Source organism: Balaenoptera physalus (assembly GCF_965194825.1).
Source record: "Balaenoptera physalus genome assembly, chromosome: 13".
NCBI classification, from domain to species: Eukaryota; Metazoa; Chordata; class Mammalia; order Artiodactyla; family Balaenopteridae; genus Balaenoptera; species Balaenoptera physalus.
Window position 1 is genome coordinate 48,278,046 of NC_138892.1, and position 17,478 is coordinate 48,295,523.

At 46.5% G+C, this 17,478-nt stretch overlaps 1 protein-coding gene across 13 annotated transcripts in view; it reads left to right on the forward strand.

The window, feature by feature from the left end:
• BEST3 (bestrophin 3) overlaps nucleotides 1-16,235 on the forward strand; it is a 74,784-nt gene extending 58,549 nt beyond the window's left edge. For 12 of the 13 annotated variants that reach the window (XM_082422751.1, XM_082422762.1, XM_082422757.1 and 9 more), the window contains one exon: nucleotides 8,452-16,235. The gene's annotated coding sequence lies outside the window, so the exon portion shown is untranslated. The remainder of the gene's footprint in view (nucleotides 1-8,451) is intronic. The other variant, XM_082422760.1, reaches the window with a different exon arrangement.
• The last annotated feature ends 1,243 nt before the right edge of the window (nucleotides 16,236-17,478 follow it).

Here is a 17,478-nt window from a genome sequence, read left to right on the forward strand (position 1 = left end):
AGCCATCAGAAGCCGAGGGTCATAGCGATGCTGAATCCTGCTGGGGGGTTCTCAGATGCACTTGAACTTGCCTCTCAGGGAGGAGGTCTGGGACATAGTCAGGGCTGTGGTTTCAGGGCCCCTGTCTCTGTAAACTATTTGAGTCACTCCAAATCAGTGTGTTTTTTCTGAAGGCCCAATCTCACGCAAAAAATAAGAAAAAAAAAAAAAAAACACCTGTCCCAAGCACGATTCCCTGGCTAGGCAGGTCCCCTGGCACCAGGGCCTGGCCACAGGACACAGGACACCCCTATAAGCTTCAGGATGCCCTGCCTGGATGGCATTGCCGGCCCCACCAGTCCCAGCCCTGGGGAAGAACTTGAACATGAGAAACTTTAGAGGACAGTATTCCAAAACATGGAGGGGATTGGGGATGGGAGCGAGGCTTGCTAGGGGCAAAGGTCCCTGGGTCTAAGGTAACAAAAAGGAAAATAAAAGAAGGAAGCATGGGGTAGGATGGGAGGAAAGGGAAAAAGGCAAAAATGGGGAAAGGGTGTCCCACACAACCTCCCAGGCCCGCCCGGTACCCCCAGGGCTGTGGGTGGCCTGGACCCTCCTTACACTTTGAACAGCAGGCCCACACAGCCTCGGTAATCCCAGGGGCGCCACCAGACTGGGGCTGAGGACAGCCCGTCTCACACACTTATTTCTTAAAATCTCTGTTAACATTTAAAATCTCTTCCAAATAGGTTGGTTTTTTTGTTTTTTGTTTTTTATTTATTTATTGGCTGCTTTGGGTCTTTGTTGCTGCGTGCGGGCTTTCTCTAGTTGCGGCGAGCGGGGGCTACCCTTTGTTGCAGTGCCTGAGCTTCTCATTGCGGTGGCTTCTCTTGTTGCAGAGCACGGGCTCTCGACGTGCGGGCTTCAGTAGTTGTGGTGTGCGGGCTCAGTAGTTGTGGCTCGAGGGCTCTAGAGTGCAGGCTCACCAGTTGTGGCACACGGGCTTAGTTGCTCTGCAGCATGTGGGATCTTCCCAGACCAGAGCTCAAACCCGTGTCCCCTGCATTGGCAGGTGGACTCTCAACCACTGCGCCACCAGGGGAGCCCCAAGTAGGTTGTTTACCAAAGAGAACAACCAAGAAATCGGCAGCTAAGAGGCTTATCAGGAGGGAAAATGCAATAAAAGTGAGCGTGTTATCTGAGACCAAGGAGGTGACTGAACAAGCTCCTTCCCGTCCTGCGTGAGCCGGCGCCTGGGGATGTTAGCCAGGTGAAGGAGGTAGATCAGGACGGGGACAGAAAGGCAAGGCTGCAGCAAAAGAAGCCTAATGCCCCAGTCTGAGCGGAGCTGGGGGCTTCTGCCTCATCATATCTTGGGGTCCCTCAGATCTAGCTGCTCCTCTCTTTTTGAATCAATGGGACATTATTGAATAGAGAGTCTCTTCATCTGCAGGACACCAAGGAACAGACCTCAGAGGCTGCTGATAGCCCGCTGGCACCAGGCTGGTGACAGTAAATGCATTCATATTGGGTCTCTATGCCATTGATCTGCCAGTTCCCAGAACCTTGGGGTTGAAAGGAAATTTTGGCATCACCTAGTTCGGTGCCCCATTGTGTGACAGAATTCTCCCTACAATATCCCTGCCAAGATTCATCCAGCCGAATCCCTCAGGCGAAAGACGATTCACCTCCGCAAGGCGAGCCACAGTACGCTGGAACATCACACTCGGGAAATGGCCTTCTCCACCCTGGAAGGAAAGCTGCAACCAGATCCCACTGGTTCTCAGTCTGCCTCTGGGTCCACACCTAAGTAGTCCATCCTTCTCCACACTCAGGACTAGCCTCAGACATTTGAAGAATGCCATTATGGTGCATCTATATAAGCTCCCAGTGCACGCACGTGCGCGCGCGCGCGCGCGCGCACACACACACACACACACACACACACACACACACACACACACACAGTGTTTTCTTGAGACCAAATCTTGCCAAACCAAGACCCAAATGGTTCTTTGCATCTCATGATCTTGAGTCCCTTCACATCCTGATCTCTCTCTACTGGACGTGTCATCATTTCACAATGGCTCTACTCAAATGTGTGCCCAGAAGTGAGGGCAACGCTCCTCATATTTCTGTGTGTTTTGCTCTTCACCAGTGCACAGCAGAGCAGCACAGTCGGCTTCCTTGTCATAGACGCTCGGCTTCTCTTCATGTAGCCCCGTGAAGGGGGGATCACGTCCGTTGTGTTCACTGCTCTACCTGCCCCCCACCCACCCCCCAGAGATGAGTCCACTGTCCGGCACGGGGTGGACACTCAAGGAGTACTTGTTTAGTAGATGAATGACATTTTGAGAATACAGGCTCACTCTTTGTTTTGTTTTTGTTGTAGTAGTAGTTGGTACTTCTTGTTATAATAATAGGAGGAGGATATAATAGTAGTATACTATACTATACTATACTATACTATATTATATATATAGTATAGTATATACTATACTATAATATATATTATATATTATAATAGTATAATATAATAATAGTCAGGAGGAACAGTTTTATTTCATGTATATTAAACCCCATCCAAGAAGACAATCAAATAGACAACTGGATAGACAGACAAGTCTGGAGCTTAGAAGAGAGGTCAGGGCTGGAGAGAGGTCGTGGAGTCACCAACTCACAGAGAATGAAGCCACGTTACTGCATGAAATTGCCTAGGAATTTAACTAATCCGGGATTCTACCCTCTTTCCATGTGGCCTCCCAGAGCCAGTGACCAGTAAAATAGAGAATATGGGCCTCTCCTCAGTCCACCACACCCAACTTTCCTCTGTCAGGCCCGCTCACCTTCCCCCCTTACACCCTCACCATCCCCAGGAGGTCCCCATCTGGGAGTGACGACGTGGTCAGTTTCCACCACTGCTAGAGAAAGTCAGCCCTTCCAACTCTAAAGCTGATTTCTTTCCCAGCACATGGCCGGAAACTTAGAGATCAACAAGGGAGGAAGGGGTATCTGTGTGCTTTCTTCTCACATCTACCTACCTAGGACAGGCACACAACACTGGAATCCTGGTGTCCCATGAAACACCATATCCCCAGGCAGACTCCCAGAGCCAGGAGTGCCCTCTGGTGGTCATAATAACACTGACGATTATGAGAATAACACCATGAGCTAGTTAGCCAGTGATCAGAATAACTGACACTTACCAGGAGCATTTACCATGAGCCAGACCTAATAAAAATTACCCAGATTAACCTATTCACTACTCATCCTAATCTTATGAAGTCCTACTATTCTACTGTTTTCCCCATTTTACAAAGGAGAAATTGATCAAAGCAATCAGGTGATTTACTAAAAGTCACCAAGGGCGGAGGAGGTTGGCTGGTCTCCTCTTGGGCATCTATCCCCTTCTAACTCCTAAAGAAAGACATAAGCCATCCTAGAACTTAAGGGGGAATTTTTTTTTTTTTTTTAAAGAAATTCACGTTCTTTTATTTATTTATTTATGACTGTGTTGAGTCTTCGTTTCTGTGTGAGGGCTTTCTCTAGTTGCGGCAAGTGGGGACCACTCCTCATCGCGGTGCGCGGGCCTCTCACCATCGCGGCCTCTCTTGTTGCGGAGCACAGGCTCCAGACGCGCAGGCTCAGTAATTGTGGCTCACGGGCCCAGTTGCTCCGCGGCATGTGGGATCCTCCCAGACCAGGGCTCGAACCCATGTCCCCTGCATTGGCAGGCAGATTCTCAACCACTGCGCTGCCAGGGAAGCCCAAGGGGGAATTTAAATATCTATGTTTTTCTTTTTTTTTTTTAATTAATTAATTAATTTATTTATTTTTGGCTGTGTTGGGTCTTCGTTTCTGTGCGAGGGCTTTCTCTAGTTGTGGCAAGCGGGGGCCACTCTTCATCGCGGTGCGCGGGCCTCTCACTATCGCGGCCTCTCTTGTTGCGGAGCACAGGCTCCAGACGCGCAGGCTCAGTAGTTGTGGCTCACGGGCCTAGTCGCTCCGCGGCATGTGGGATCTTCCCACACCAGGGCTCGAACCCATGTGCCCTGCATTGGCAGGCAGATTCTCAACCACTGCGCCACCAGGGAAGCCCTATGTTTTTCATTTAAAAGTAAACACATTACATATTTTGGAAAAATTGGAAAGAAAAATAAATTGCCTATTATAAAAACCATATCAGCATTTTAAAAATGCTTTCTTTCAATTTTTTTTCTCCTTTTCATCTTTTTTTCCCTTAATTATGAGCAAGGTATAATACAAATTCTTCATTGAAGAATATTCTTTTTTTTTAACATTTATTTATTTATTGGCTGCGATGGGTCTTCATTGCTGCACGCGGGATTTCTCTCTAGTTGCGGTGAGCAGGGGCTACTCTTCGTTGCGGTGCGCGGGCTTCTCATTGCGGTGGCTTCTCTTGTTGCGGAGCACGGGCTCTAGGCATGCAGGCTTCAGTAGTTGCAGCACGCAGCCTCAGTAGTTGCAGCACACAGGCTCAGTAGTTGTGGCTCGCAGGATCTAGAGCACAGGCTCAGTAATTGTGGTGCACGGGCTTAGTTGCTCCGCAGCATGTGGGATCTTCCTGGACCAGGGATCAAACCCGTGTCCCCTGCGTTGGCAGGCAGATTCTTAACCACTGCGCCACCAGGGAAGTCCCAAAAGGTTTGAATTTTTTTTTTTTGGCCATGCTGCAGAGCTTGCAGGATCTTAGCTCCCCGACAAGGGATGGAACCTGGGCCCCTGCAGTGAAAGTGCCGAGTCCTAACCACTGGACTTCCAGGGAATTCCCTGAAGAATATTCTTTAAGATTTTTTCCTTCAAGAATTTTCTGTTCTTAGATGTGATTTTTCACATTTTTTAGTCAAAGCAACAGGTATTTACTTGGACATCCAGCAAGAGTCTGACCTAAAGCTCCCAGCCAGGAGTTCTGTAACACCCTAGCCTGCCCTGGGGCACTACCCAGAGAACCAGGGTTGCTATGGAGACTGAGCGTAGCATGAAACCTCAGGACAGATCACAGGTTCAGTCGTCTGAACGTACTGCCCTCAGGGGAGGTGTCCCAGAGGGAACTTTGGGGACCGTAGCTGACTCACTTCTGTCAGCACAGAGGCTCAGACCATGGAGAGCCCCAGGGCAGCCATCCACAGGACCTAGGATTCTTGGGAAGTTTTCCTCTGGCCACCATAGGACATGGCTCTGTGGCAGGCTTCTCATGGATCTGTTCCATTTTTCTGCACTGTTTCTTGAAAAGTGCCTTCCCCTCACCAGAAGCCTCTGTGCCTCTACCTTAGAACTAAGATACTCCCTACCAATGCAGTCTCTGCGGGGCCTCCGGAGTCAGACTCCCAACTTGGTCACTTACTAGCTCCGTGACCTGGGCGCCAACTTAACCTCTCAGACCTGTTTCCTTATCTGGAAAATGAAGATAATAACTGTTCATACTCACAGAGTTGTTGGGAGAAGTAAATAGCCATTTAGTTGAGTACTGAGCACACAGAAAGACCTCAGTGTATGGCGGCTATTGTTCTAGAAACCTTCTACAGAGAGCTAGTGAAGGAGGGTGTAGAGCAGCTGTCTGTGCAGTGGGTAGCTGGAGACCACATGTAAACAACTTGTCATCCATCTGGCATGTCCAAATTCCTGCATCCTCTTAGCTCTGTGCAAGTGCCAGGGGAGCAGAGACTGCCTGAGTTCTCTCCTTCTCCCCCTCACCTCTCTCCCCTCCTCCCTGTGCCGCTTCCCAAGAATACAGACGGACCATACCAGGGGTAATACGCAAATTATGTAAAGACTCAGACTGAAGCAATATGGTGCCAGCCATGGAGCTGAAACAGGGTCTTGGGAGCTTCCTGTTGTACCAGGTGTTACCACCTTGTTTCCTGGATTGTGGGGAGGTGAGGTGTCCTAGGAGAGGGGCCAGGGAAACTGGAGCAATGGAGAGAATACTTAGCAGCCTCTGGAAAAGGGTTCTTTACCAGCTGATATGGAAATATCAGTTTACATTTTAACAACCAATATGGCCAAACCGTCATGTACCAACTGATTTACCCACAGGTGAGACCATGGGAAGGCCATTGTGGGACACCCTTGAAGAACATAGAGACCAGAGACTGTGTTAAGCCCATCTGGGGCCCATGCCTTGTTGCAGAGTAAGTGAGTTGGGGAAAAGGACTTCATTGCCCAAGAGTCTACTCAAGTGCTACAACTCCCCTATCCATGTCATTCCTTACTGCATGCCTTGCTGAAGCAATAGGACGAAGGGACCCAGAAGTTGGATGATCCTAAGACAAACACCATTGTGAATTTCTGCAGTCGGGTGTCAGGGCTGACAACCCCAGAGACTGGGCCTGCAAGAAGAACACACCAAACCCATTTTGCAGCCCAACACCAGCCCCTTACGCTCAGTCAGTCTTTCATTCCACTAATACTCATTAAGTCCACGTTAAGTGCCGTCCTGTGGGCTGGGCATACTTCAGTGAGCAAGACCCATAACGTATCTGCACTCATGGAGCCAGCAGACATAAAATTATAATACAGGGTGATAAGAGCTACCATGGGGAAAAGAGACGGTGCTAAGGGAGCAAAGGAGTGCACCTAACCCAGAAGTCTCACTGCAGGAAGTAATGTCTAAGCCAAGACCTGAGGGTGGAGTGGGAGCCAACCAGATGAAGAGGTGGGGGAAGCATGGAGCAGCATTTGCAGAGACCAGAGACTGGCTGAGCCATCAGCAGAACAAAACAGTTGACCTGGACTTCAATATAATCATGTTAATGTGTCAAGTTTGGGGTGCAATAATTCTAACATGTGGGCCTGGTTTCTTGCTTAACTAGAGAATGGTTTGGGAAGACTGTAGCCCTGTAAATCTAAATTTCCAAGCCAAAGGTGCAAGTTGGCAGGGACGCCAGGTTAGGGACAGTGTCGCAAGGGGCTAAGTGCTGGACTTTGGTACTGCATAAACTCAGGTTCAAGTCCCAACTCTCCTTCTGAGCTGGGTGACCTTAGCTAAGTTAATTCAACCTCTCTAGGTGGTAATTTCCACATCTGAAAATGGAGAGCAATGCTGCTATCTACTCTGTAGTATTCAAATGAGAGAGCATATGAAGTCCTCAGCATGGTGAATGGCATGGGGTTGACTCTTATTATTAAAATAGCTTTGTGGAATCCACCCCTAACCTAAACATCACTTTGTGCCCAAGAATCTCAAGTGCTTTTTAGAACAGAAATCCAACCTAATCCAAACATCACGGTTAATGGTTATTGAGAATTTACATAGGCCAGCCCAGTCCTACATGCCTTACATGGGTTACTTTAATTAATCCTCATGAAAACCCAATAATGGAGGTGCTACTGTTTTCCAGGTTTCACAAATTAGGAAACCAAGGCAGAGAGGTTTAGTAACTTGCCTCAGATCATCTAAGGCTTCAAAAATCCACAACACTGACAATACCAAATGCTGGCAAGGATGTGGAGAAACAGGAACTCTCATTCATTGCTAGTGAGAATGCAAAATGTTATTGCTACTTTAGAAGACAGTTTGGTAGTTTTTGACAAAACTAAGCATTTTCTTCCCATGTAGTCCAGCAATCATGTTCCCTGATGTTTACTCAAACCTATATACACACAAAAACCTGCACACAGATATTTATAAATAACTGCCAAAACTTGGAAGTAACCAAGATGTCCTTCAGTAGGTGAATGGGTAAATTGTGGTATATCCAGACAATAGAGTATTAGTCGGCGCTAAAGAGAAATGAGCTATCAAGCCATGACAAGGCATGGAAGAAACTTAACAGCATATTATTAAGTGAAAGAAGACAATCTGAAAAGGTTACATACTGCATGATTCCAACTATATAACATAAAAGGCAAAACTACGGAGACAATAAAAAGATCAGTGGTTGCCTATTATGGGACAAGGAGAAATGAATAGGCAGAACTCACAGGATTTTTAGGGCAGTGAAACTATTCTGTATGCTGATACTACAGCAGGAGATACATGTCATTATACATTGTCCAAACCCAAAGAATGTACAACACCAAGAGTGAACCCCGACTGGACTATGGACTTCGGGTGAGAATGATGTGTGAATGTGGGTTCACTGATTGTAACAAATATACTCTGTGGTGTGGGATGTCCATAATGGGGGAGGTTGGGGGCGGCAGGGTAGATAAGAACTCTCTGTACTTTCTGCTCAATTTTTCCGTGAACCTAAAACGGCTCTTAAAAATATAGTGTATTAATTAGAAAACCAAATAAAACACAGGCTTCAAATCCAGGAGTTTGGCTCTGGAGTGCACCCCTTTAACCACTGCGTTATACCATCTCCCAACTTCTAAGGGAAGGGAAACTCAACTTTTGATTGAAGTAAAAAAGAAAAAAATATGTACATATAAAGTAAAACAGAGAGGTTGCTGGGTTTTGGAATGTGCCTACTGTTCAGGTTGCCAACCCTCCCTCATCCCTTCTAGAGGGCGGGCAAGGCTCCATAGCTGATGAAGCCGACGGCTGCCTCCCGGGCAGTGTGTGATGAAGAGCACCTGACGTGTGGCGTGAGGCCAGCATCCCCAGCGCCCTTTGGTCTGGAAAACAGCTGTGAGTAATCTGGGGCACCCGGAGCAGAAAGCTTTATCAGCTGGCCTGTCCCAAAGCTGCTGGGAAGACTGTCTGCTGGTGCAGCTATGCCTCCAACTGTCCTATTTTTAGAGAAAGGCATTCTTTTCAGGGCTGTTCTTCTGACAAAGGAGCAAGCCAGCTCTGTCCCAAGGTATAGCCGCTGAACAACAAGCCACTTCCACTGTTTTGCCTTAGGGCTCATTTTCTGCAGGTTTGTAGACCACCATCGAAAACTTTTAATCAAAGGACTTATAAAATGCCAGCTCATTCCTCAGCTGAGAGAAGCCGGTGTGATACTGCTTTCTGCCCCAGGAAGGGAGGCATAAGACATTGTACATAAGGAGGACATAAGACTATTCAAACAATAGCATCTTGCCAACATTTCAAAGAATACCATTTAAGGCTGATAAAGGGACTTTTTTTTTTTTTTTTTTTTTGCTGTAAGGAAGCAAATATCTGCTTGAGAGACTGTAGGATTAATTTATGTTTTAATCATCATGGTGGGAGGAGGAGTTGGGAGAGTAAATAGTGAACCAAAAGGATGTAGAGTTGGCCCGGTCAGTTTTAGGTCTTCCCAACACCAAACCAGGAAGCCAGATAGGGCCCAGGAATTGAGAGAAACAGCCCCAGAGCTGGCTCAGGGCTCAGCTCACTTGGGCATCTATTAGAACTCCTCAGAATAAACACAACCCAACAGCTAATAATAACATTAATAATAAGAGGATGATAATATTAACCCTTTTCAAGCATCTTCTGTGTGCCAAGTACTTTAAACACATTATTGTATTGACTTTGGGACAATCCCATGCTGTAGGTGTTACTATTCCAATTTTGCAGGTAAGTGAACTAAGTCTCAGAGAATTTGTTTACCTTCTGTCCACTGAATGGTACAGCTGATATGCAAACTCAAATTTCTCTGACTCCAAACCCTATACATCTTCTTTTCATTTGTCATGCCGGCCCCCCTAACTGTCTTGGAGGGGGTTACACAAAAGGAGACTGGGTCAAGCTCTTTGCCGTTTTAACTTAGTGTCCCAGAATTTAAACTGAAGCAAAAACAACGATGTTTTTCTAAGCACAGTCTCCACTCCATTTACCCCACACTTCCCTGCATTTGCAGCTGAGTGATACATGTCTGATGACCCCAAAGTGATGCAGTGGGAAGTCCCTGCTTCCAATCTTGATGGGGACCTTACGGACCACCTGGTCCAACCCTCTTGTCTCCAGATGAGGGCAAGAAGAGCAAGAAGTTCAACAACTTGCCCAAGGTCATAGAGTAATGCAAACACAGATCTGCAGAGCCCAAGTCTGGAGCCCCTCCCGCAGTATCAACCCCATCCCATCAATACGACCCTAAATGACCAGGACTCAGACTAAGCCCTCCTGTCTCAAAGACACCTGAGATGGAGCAATATTGAGCCCACGCCACTGTTCCTTCCAAAAGTAAATGGCAGCGGGAAGTCCCTGGTGGTCCAGTGGTTAGGACTCCGCACTTTCTCCGCTGAGGGCCTGGGTTCCAGCCCTGGTTGGGCCAAAAAAATCTTTTTTTAATTAAAGAAAGAAACTCTCCAACAAGAGAAAAACAGCCTCTGGGGAGTCCAGGTTGGTCTGTGGCCTTTCAGAGCCAGACGTCTCCAGATCCCCAATCTACTCACATAATCTAGTCTTGTAATCACATAACTGCTCTTCTGTCATTCTCTCCTATACACAGACTTCCTGAGGGAAGCATCACAGATGTCTACAAGCAAAAACTTACAGCTGGTGGCCTTCCATGAACTCCTCCAAGGTCCCTGCTTCTCCAAGATGATGTCTGCTGGACTTAATTTGGATCAAAGAAATCCTGAAAAGATAGAGAAGGATGAGTGAGCTCGTGGTGTCAGTCCCACCCTGTTTCAGTTCATCTCTTTCAACATCAACTCAGCAGTGTGTGGAGGATGGTAGGTGTCAGTCATGGAGAGACGATGTCACAGCCTCCAGCTGCGCCAATCTTCCCTTAGCTCTCCATGCCATGATGACCTTAAAGACACCAGAGCCACCAGGACCAGTTTCATTGTCCTTGTTCAGTGGTTGCTTGCAACGCACCAGGCTTTTTGATAGTTCACTGGTTCCCAAAGTTGTGAGTTTGTTCCATCAATTCTAGGAGGTTCTACATTGGCAGTAGTTTTAACGATGTGGCTAGAGCTGACCACAAACTTGGGCAAATATTGACATTCCTTAAAGATGTGAGGTGGTATCAACCAAGTATTGATAAGAAAGTTTGCAGTGGGAGGGGGAAAAGTTGACATATATTAAGCTTCTGTGTTCCAGGTATTTACTGTCATTTAATCCCCACCAATATCATCTCCAGCTGATAAATGTAGAAAGACTTTCAAAGAGGTTCAGCAAGCTCCCCAAGGCCAGAAAGACAGGAAACGGTCGAACTAAAATTCCAAACCTAACTGCCAACCCACACACACCAGACGTCCCCATGGCAGGCAATGCTGGTTTCCTACCTAACCTCTCTTTCCTTCCTTGTTGATAGAATCCTGGTTGCATTGAGGCAGCAATGTGCCCAGCTCCAGGTGGCCCCAGAGTTTAGTAGCATCTACCATCCTCTGAAATCACCTCTAGCTACTGGACTGATGCTTGAGCTGCAGCTCAGAATCCGTTTCCTCAGAAACCATCTTACACACAGTAGTCAGTAAGACTACCATCACTGCATCACCAGCACACTTCTGTTCTATGGGTTAAGACAACCCTTAGAGATTAACCTGGGATACCACCATTTATAGCATAATTTCTACTGGAAAATGCATTAAAAGATCTATACACCTGCTATTCCCCTACCCCCCACTCCCCCAAAAAACAAAAAACAGCTTCCAGGAGACTTCGTGATTCCTTTATAAGGTTTAAGTTAATTCAAATTTCACAGGTCCAAATCCAAAGCTGCTTTCCTATTAACAACCCTTTACTTATCAGGAAGATCTAGGAGTATCAAAAATGCCAAAGGACATTCCTGAAAATATACTTAAATATGGGGTATTTCTAGTCAATCTTACCTCTCTTTATTAAATTGAAAGAAAATCTTCCCTACAACTGAAAAAAAAAATGTGTTCTAGTCAAGAAGATGAAATACTAGCTGTTGTACCCATTTTCCAGTTACAGTGATGCATTTCCCTGCAAGAAAACTTCTGGCTTTAGGATAACCCAGGGTAACCTTGGCACTCTTGACGTTTTGGGCCAGATAACTCTTTGCTGTGGGCGCTGTCCTGTGCATTGGAGAATGTTTAGCAGGGTCCTTGGCCTCTACCTGTCAGATGCCAGGAGCACTCTCTCTCTCAGCTGTGACAACCAGAACTATCTTCAGACATCGCCAACTGTCTCCTGAAGGGCAAGCCCACCACTAGTTAAAGACCACTGGCAAAGGCTGAGAAACTAGAAGGACCTATTTACTCAAAGGGCTGCACTAAACCTTATAGAGCCAGGAAACATGCCAATGAAGTAAGAAGGACTGAGCCACGTTCTGATAGCAAATCCTACTCTGTAAAGCATGGAGCAGATGGTCACTGAAATGGCCTTCGGCTGTAATCACGAGTAAGGCCCGTTATCCAGGCCGTCAAGAAACGCAGCTTCAGAGAGCGTATCCCTCATTCCTGGTTCCTAGGGATTGAGTCCCCTCAAGGTCCATCTTCCTGGCTTTGGTTCCTTTCACTCACACGCAGGCTATAAAAAGGCTGCCTTTCCTACTTCTGTTCATTTCCCCCTGGCTCTCCACCCGTGAGTCGTGAGTCGAGTTGATGGAACTCCTTCAGGGTTCGTGTTTCACTTCACTGCTCACTTCTGAAGCCCCCTTTCTCAGAATAATTGTCTTAGCTCAGCAATGCTACTGAACAGATTCCAGCAGTTCGACATTGAGTGAGAATCTAATCAACTTCAAAGAGTACTTTGGGAGACTTCTATGGAATCCAGCTGTGGACAAGTCCACAGAGCAGGTACATTTCATAGTGGTAGGCTGAAATCTCAGGGGAAACCTTTGTCTTCATCCCAGCATTGTGCTCTAGGAAAGCACAAAATTGGAGTTTATCCTACAGGTTGCCAAGCAAATATGAGCTCCTTTCCAGGTTTTTCCAACCCTGTGTATATCTTGTTAACTATTCTTCATAAATTCTGAGTCTTTCTCAGAGCCACTCTCTTTTACCTCACTCATCATCGATGGTAGGGAAAAAAATCTGTGGATTCATAAATATATTAAGTCACTGGCTACCAGCAATTCGAGTTTACATTATCAAACTGAGAGTAATACATTACTCATTCTTTCATTCAAATGCTCCAGGAAGGCAGGGAGTTCTGTCCTTATTTGTTGAGTAAATTAATGCCCACTTCGTTTGAGGTGCTGTCATTAGTGCTAAGAATTCAACAGTGAATAGGATTGGCACAAGCCCTGCCTTCAGGCAGGTCTCCTGCAGCAAGAGAGCAAGAGAACTAAGAAGTAAATAAAACAATCACAAATTGTCGTAAGAGCTAAGTGGAGAGAAACTGGGGAGTGGAAGCAGCCAGCTCAAATAAGGTGGTCAAGGGAGATCCTCTTTGAGGAAATGCCCATTAAGCTGAGACCTGAAGAACAGGAGCTGGCCTGAAAAGATTTTCAAGGGACCACACACACACACACACACACACGCCACATACATGCAAACCACATATATACATACATACATAAATACACATACACACTTGCAGGGATGCACACATACACACACCTATACACACATACATGTGCAATACATTCATACATACATACCCACATAAATACACACACATGCAGATATGCACATATACACACATACACACACACAAACATACACCCTTTGGTTCAGGGGAACCTGCAGCCCTCACCCCAAATGTTATCTTTAAAAACCCTTCCCTGAAAGTCATCGGGGAGTTTGGGTCTTTTGAGCATGAACTGCCCATTCTCCTTGCTTGGTCCTGCAGTAAGCACTTGCTTTCCTTCACAACTTGGTGTCAGTAGGTTGGCTTTGCTGCAGGGAGGGCAAGAGGACTGAAGTTCAGTTCGGTAACAAGGGCAGGACAAACCCAGACGGCAGATAAAATCCACTAGAAAGGGTTAAATGATTTCAACTCCCACAGGTGGAGCCTCAGTGGGAAGGGGTCTCTGGAACTGCCCTTCTGCTCTGTCAGTAATAAGGATGGGATCCTTTCTGCCTTGGAAAGCGGCTTTCTGGGGGAATCCTGGTGTTGAAATCCAGTGGAAGGAGAGGGGAGGGAGAATGGGGCTCCTGGAAAGGGGAACCATCTGCAGAGCAACAAGAACCACAAAAGCAACGGGATGTTCTGATCTGCTTTTTATTCTCGGTCTGGGCTGCCCCCCAGGAAGTGCCCAAATGAGGTTTCCCATCTGCTTTGGGTCTTTACTGTGCAAATTGAGAAAATGCAATCTGGAGACAGCCCTCGAAGGGCTGCTGACAGCTGTTTGGGGGAGAAAAAGAATGGCTACAAAGAGAGCGAGGAGAAAGTGAGACAGGACAGCCTGCCAGGGAGTGGGAATAGGAAAACAGCGGGGAGTTGGGGCGGGGTGGCCGCACCGCCTCCCCATTCTCCTGGAGCCCCTGGAACAGTACGGAGGCAGTGCTCAGGGAAAGCGCCTCAGTGGGAGATGGAGGAGGGAAAGGCAGGCAAAGGGAATCTTAAGAAGAAATGCTGGGCATCGTGAAAGTGATCTGTCCTCTGTCAGTTTCCCAAGTGACTATGATAAAGATTTAAATTAGGTTTCATTATTTTGGGATGCTGTATGACTTTTTTTTTTTGATGCAACACCACGTGAAAACAGGGTCCCAGGTTACCTTGGCTTTATTGTGTAAGCCTACAATTGCCTCTCATCAAATACTTAGTCTATCTATTCTGGTAATTCACATACACTTACCAAGTGCCAACTGTGTGTTTGTCCTGTTCTAGATGCTGGGCAAACATTCCCAGAAGTCTTCCAAAACCCCAGCTCTACTTCAGCTGACAGGGGGTCGCTAAGCCAGGCACTCGCTCAGGTTGTAGGCAGCTTGTAGGCATAGCACACATTTGCAGCTCACTCACTCTTCAATGAGCCCAGCACAGTGTCTTAAGAAAGCACAGCAATAATACCTGCTCATGGTTAGTAAGTCAGATGCTGTGCTAATTACTTTAAGTACATTATCTCATTTAATCCTCGCAGTAACTCAGTGAGGTGGAGCCCAAGATGATTCCCATTTTACTGATGAGGAGCCCAAGGCACAGAAACTTTGTCCAAAGCCCCCAAAGTAATAAATACCAGAGTCCAGGTTCAAACTGTACAAGGTCTCTTTAATGCCAAAACCTTTGCTTTTAATACTAAACTCTACTGCCATCTCATAAACCATAATAAGATAGTAAAAGTCAGAATTAATCATAAATCTAAATTATAGATTATAGTAATATGAAATCTTTTCTTTTTTCCTTTTAAGTACATAACAGAACCAGGCTAGCAAAATGCTACCTAGTAGGAGTCCTGTTTTGATAGATTGCTTTTATTTCATTTCAATAAACGTTTTTTAGTAACTGATAGAAATAGTTCTTACCCATTAATGTTTAATTGACATACCATTTTCCCCGAGTAAGTAGTATTGTCATCTGCTGATACAGCTGTCACACTGAATGTTCCTGGATTCTTTTGAAGGCCTTAAGATTATAATCCTTCCATTCAGTCTTTTAACGTTACACAATTGTTTAGGAAACTAGCCATGTTCCAGCTCTGGGAAATCCACATATATTCCATATTAATTACGTCTGCTTTAATAAACTGCTCGCAATAGTCCTGTAGACATAGGAAGAAAAATTAACTGTGCAGGGTCAGACAGCCATGGGAGGGTCGGAGTAAAACTACAGGCTAGTTGTGATGGGTATCTGTGATTCTTTTTGGCTGTCAGTATACAACTCACCTTCCTGTGTTTGGGGAATTTCTCACCTTAGGAATCTTGGTGGTGGAAAAAGGCCACCCCCACCCCCCATCACAGAATCCAAAACCTCAACCTTAGCCTCCCTTAGGTTAGGGTGAGCATGTGGCCAGTGAGATCTCTCCATCAGATTCAACTGCCAGTGATGCAAAGAAGCAGGGCCTATGAAAAATCCCTTCGGGGGGTCAGGGGGAACGCGGCTACATCCAGGTTTAGGGGCAGCATTCAGCACCAGGGAGTCAAAGGGAGAAGAAGAGGGGCTGAGCCCAGGGGTGCCAGTTCTGCACTGAGTTAGGACACGATCCTGGCTGCAGCATCCAAGCCAGGTTCCTCAGGGCACCCAGGGAGTCTGTGAGCATCCTAACACCTTATCATAAATTCCTGTTCACTGAATCATCCAAAGACGGTTTTTTTTATTGCATTGCAATTAAGAACCCTAATACTAGAACTGAACCTGGAAGCATCCGAAGACCCAACATCACTTACTTCTAGACCAGATTTTTGTGCAGACACCTCAGTGGAGGAGTCTGGAGTCAAAACCAACAGGTGCACATAGTCAGACAGGAGTCTAGGCTTGGTTTCAGGCTTGAGGAGGATGAGCTTGCTTCTGGATCATTCTTCATGAAGGCCCAGGACTCTGGCAGTGGACACCCTTCTCAGCATCCGGCACCATGGTCCCCATGAATTCTAACAAAGGAAAAGCCAGCTGTACCTCAAAGCTAATTACTGGAACACATTTCACTTTATGTTTTCTGTTTTCAAGAGTTTTCTGGATGTCTCTTGCAACATGGACTGTCTTTTCATTGGGATGTGTATATCTGTGCACGAGAGTGTGTTCTCCTTTTGATATAGGCTGTTCTTCGAGCGGCCACTTTGCTAATTTTATACCAGTTTATCATGGGGGCTGAATCCAGTAGAGTGTAGTGAAGATCAGCCATATGCTTCCTAACTCTTCTCTCACACACACTCCTTGCGTATTCCTACCCCAAGCCCCGGAGAGCAGCTTGGGCAGATCCTACAGCTTTCTTGACACTTTCAGATATTTAAATGTTTAGTCAAGTTTACCTCAACATTTTAACATCTCATCCAATTTCAAACTTCTTTCTGCTCAGCTGAGGCCTGGCCTGTGGCTTGAGGACCGACAAGGAGAAAGGAGTTGGCACTGGAGGTAGGAGACACACAGTCTTGTCTTTTACTCGCTTGGCTCCACCTCCTCCTCTCCTCCCCCTCCCCCCCCCAGATCCCCTGGGGGTTGGGGTCCAGCAGAAGAGAGAGGTGATTTCCTTCACTCCAGATACACAGTTTTAGTTCTCCTTTGGCGGAAACTTGCCTTCTGTCATGGCAGATATTCAAATGCTGGCTGGTTCCTGGAGGTTCTTTTGGGACCCTCCACCCTCCCCTGGCACAGCAATGTACCCTCCTGCCAGCGGCTCATAGAACTCTGGGAAACACTTAGGTTTACCAGTTTGTTAAAGAATATGATAAAGGATATAGATGAATAACCAGATGAAAAGAAACATTGGGCGAGGTCTGGAAGGGTCCTGAGCACAGGATCCTCTGTCCCCGTGGCGTTGGGGTGTGTTATCCTCCCAGTGTGGATGTGTTCACCCACTTGGAAGCTGCCGGAGCCCCCTAGTACTGGGATTTTATGAAACTTCCCTCACGTAGGCATGAACCATCATTAACTCTATTTCCAGCCCCTCTGCTTTCTCTGGAGGATGGTGGAGTGGAGATGAACATTCCAAGCTCCTAATCATGACTTGGTCTTTCCGGTGACCAGCCCCTATCCAGTAGCCACCCGGGAGCCCACCCAGAGTTCCTCATTAGAATAAATGTGCTCCTTGTGTTCTTATCACTTAGGAATTCACAAGGGTTTTAGGAGACCTGTGTCTGGACAGGTTCAAAGACCAAATATTAGAACAAGAG